We start from the raw sequence: 3,910 nt of genomic DNA on the forward strand, positions 1-3,910 counted from the left end.
GAAGTACTTGGGAAAAGAAGAGATGAAACACAGCTCTTTTTGTACCCCAAATAAGTATCATAAACCTGGCCTGAGGCAAGTGAAGTGAAGCATGTTCTCATAAATGTTAAAGTGAAATATTCTAAGAAAGTCACTCAAGATCTGGATTCCCTGAGTCCTAAAGACTTGGAAATAGAATATTGGACTTAGGAGGTAGCCTAGCTGGGGATTAAGAAAAAGGGATACATTCTTCTTAGCTAGAAGTATGCTGGTAAATGTTTCATAAACAGCTAGAAGGGAGTGAGGAGGGACAGGGGAAAAGGAGAAAAGAGAGCAAGAAATGGACCCATGACAAACTTTTAAAGTTTAATCTGCATTATTACTGCTTCCTCTATCTCTTTCATAAGTCTAAGAAATAAATCAAACTATGATTTGTAGCATTTGCTGATTTCTGTGCGGGAAATGCTCCCAAACACAACAGCACATCCCAGATCCCAGCCCACTGTGGGACAGCTTCCTATTTTAATTATTCTTGCTTACTGAGTGTTTACTACACTGCTGAAGGTCTGAAAGCACTTTCAGCACCCTCTAAATTTGGCACCTTGAGGACAAAGCCATGATCCCCTGCCCTAGTTAGAACTCTGAGCCTAGATTTCCTGACTTGATTCAATTCACCAATTGAAAATTTGCAATAAGTGCCTCACCAAGGAAATGCCCTAGACCAGTTTTTGTCCACTTTATCATACTTCCTTTTTTAATGAGAATTTTTTTTTTACTATGGCAATGGTATCATATAGTTTTTATCATCTTGGTCTTCCTTTCTGACCTTTGAACAAGACCAAAAGGGAAGCATTTGCAACTTTTACATCCTTGAGGGGGACCCCAGGAATATCACCAACAGCTTGACCTTTCCAACCAAATCCAGCAACCAAACCCTCATTGTTTTCCTCTATAAAATTCAAGCAACCTTCTTTGGAAACAAAGGCAGTTTTCCCCCCTTTTCATAATTAACTGAACTCTCACACACTTCCCGATGGCTAATTGGCACCAAATTTTTCCAAGATAATCCTTTTTGCTTGGGATGATCCTCCAAATGGGTTGACCTTCAGGGCAATGCCTGAGCAGGCTTTCTTATACTGTCTCTCACAACCCTTTTGGTCTCTTCTGTACCTGCAGAGCTTTCTAGCTGTATGAAGACCATGGCACTTACCCATGATGCAGCCGTCCAAGCCAAGAGAAAAGGGAAAAGGCAATATTTCTTTGCAGAAAAGTTTAGTAACCCCTACCCTACTCCTATCCCGAAATTTCCAGATGATGAACCTGCATCCAGAGTATTTTTCCAGTCTGCCCAAGTGATAACTAATAAAAAAGGAGATTTTCAGTAACTTTTCTTGTATAGTGATCTCCTTTCAGTCTGGCGAAGGGAGAAGGGGAAGGGGAAAAACATTTATTAAGCTCCAATTGCATGCAAAGCACTGGGCTAAGTAAGAATTGGGCAATCTAATTTCATTTGAAACCTATGGATCCCTTCTCAGAGTACTGTTATTTTTTCAATAACTGCAGAAAATGTTCAATCTCAAGAAAGGTTAGTGAAAATGAACATGTAAATTTCTTCCCATCTAACCTCTTGCATCCCTCTGAAATCTAGCCATCCACTCACTGGGGAGATGTGGAGCCCAGATTTAGAACCTCTACATTTGATACTTGGTGTCTGTGCCAACTGAGGAAAGCACCGATGAGATTTGCCATTCAACATTTCTTGCTGGTGTTGGGGAGGTGCTTATGGGAAAGAAAAGCAAGCAGTGATGAGAGCAAGGTCTATCCAGAGGCAGTTAGGATTGATTTAACTTAATTCAACTCAACAAACATTTAGTAAGTACTGCATCTCACAAGGCATTCTTTTAAGTGCTGGGGGATGAGGTCTACCCTTGAAATTGTATATGACCTGCACCCCCATGAGGACAAATACATAACAAAAGTTAGAATATGATGGAAGCAATGGAGAGATCCAGTCAGAGTTGGGCCTTGAAGGAAGCGATGGCAGGTCTGGGAAAAGAACAGAACTCTAAGATCAGCATGTCCTGCGCAGAAGCATAGAGGTGAGAGAAATGGCAAGATAAAATCAGAATTTGTTGTCAAGGCAGAACAGGGTCTGAAGTGAGGTCTTTGGGGAAAGTTACCCAAGCTCAAGGCAACTTGGCCTAGATGTCCAATTTGTCTAGACATTTGAATGAATGCAGTGGGGATGGAGTGGAATAAAACCAGAAAGCTTGGCATGAATTCTAAAGTTCCCTTGTCTACCTGAGGATGGTAGGAGTCTGTGACTCTGACCTCCATCTCCACTTCACCAACTGCTTCAGCAAACAAGTCCTGCCCTCCATTCCACAAGCAGTCCCATCTACTGCCTCTGCCCTCTCCTCCCCCAGTCCCTGGGGGGCTCTCCATCTCCCTTGTGGGAGTCCTCCTCCCTTCTTCCCCAGTTTGGTGCACATGTTCCTGGATTTAATTTACTTCTGTACATTGTGTGGTTTGCAACGGTCCTCAGAGGGACCTGAAAGAGAGAGCTCCATCTGTCAGCATTCAGCCTTTCCACACCCCCACCTCCAATTCTCAGCACCCTCCCCCTCCCTCTGCTGGGACAGTTTCCAACAGAGCCCTGATCCCATTCAGCTCCAGGACAGTGTGGCTCGCCCAATCTCACCCCCCCCCCAAAGCCCTTTTATTCCTATCCAACTTCCCTTCCCCTACTTCTCTTTTTCTATTCTCTAGCATCCACTAGGAACTTTCCCTATATCCAATACTGTAAATCCTAAGAATTCCCTCTCCTGGATATCCTCGGAAGTTATAGAGCTCACAGAGTCAGGTGAAAAAGCACTGCCGCCATCTTCATTCCCACAACTCTACCTATGTTGTCCCTCAAGAGCTTCAAGTGATCCGAGCCAAATTCTAGCAACTAGGGCAAATTCAGTTGAAAGTAGGGAGGGAGATAGTCCAAGATATGACTCCTACATGTGGTTGGTCAAGGTTGACTGGAGACCATAGATGTGAGAATTGGGGAAACTAATAAAGTTGGAGGTCAAGATACTTGAACTGGGGAGGGGTTGAAGTAGAGAAAACTACTTTGAATCAGGTCCCAAGGAGAGGGAAGAGTGGCCTGGGATTCCATGGATAAAAGTGGTCTGGATAGAATGGAGTGACCTTAAAAGAGACTTTAGGGGAGAGAGGTGATTTCTGGTCAGTAGTGGCAGAGGGAGGGTCTAAAAGTGATGGAGACAAGTAAGAGGACTGTGCCACCAACTCCTCTCCCAGGCTCTGTGCATAAAGAACATTCAAACAAAGCACCATCAGTCAGAAAATAAACATTTATTAAACACTTACTATGTGCCAGGATAGATGCCTGAGGATACACAGAAAATCCAAAACCAAATAGATAAATAACAGTTCATTCCTTCAAGGAGCAGAGGTTGTAACAAAGGCAATAAAAGAAATTAGAGGAGGCAATAAAATAAAAAAGGAAATAAATAAATAAGCTAGGTACATACATAATATGCAAAGTAGATGCATGTCATTTAAGCAGGAAAGGCACTAGGTCTAGAAGGACCCAGAAAGTCATACTGCCAAAGTTAATTTTTTATCTGATGCTTGAAGGAAGCCAGGGAAACTAAGAGGTAGAAGTGAGGGGGCAGAGCTTTCTAGAAATGAGTCATAGCCAATACAAAGGCAGAAGCAGGAAATGCAGCTGCAAGTGGGCTACTCATTTTAACTGCATCTTAGAGCCAGCTGGACTCTATGTAGCAAACATGGAGGGCAGTGATGAAGAAGACTGCAAAGGTAGAAAAGGGCTAGATTAGGAGATGGGGGAGGGGAAAAGAAAGGGAAAGATAATGAAGAGATATTTGACAAATTGAGAAAATTTATATAAAATAGTATG

General features: G+C 42.8%; 1 pseudogene; it reads right to left on the reverse strand.

The window, feature by feature from the left end:
• Nucleotides 1-782: 782 nt before the first annotated feature.
• Nucleotides 783-1,193, reverse strand: LOC130454796 (40S ribosomal protein S23-like; annotated as a pseudogene).
• Between the last annotated feature and the right edge of the window lie 2,717 nt (nt 1,194-3,910).

The sequence above is a fragment of the Monodelphis domestica genome, chromosome 5, assembly GCF_027887165.1.
Source record: "Monodelphis domestica isolate mMonDom1 chromosome 5, mMonDom1.pri, whole genome shotgun sequence".
NCBI classification, from domain to species: Eukaryota; Metazoa; Chordata; class Mammalia; order Didelphimorphia; family Didelphidae; genus Monodelphis; species Monodelphis domestica.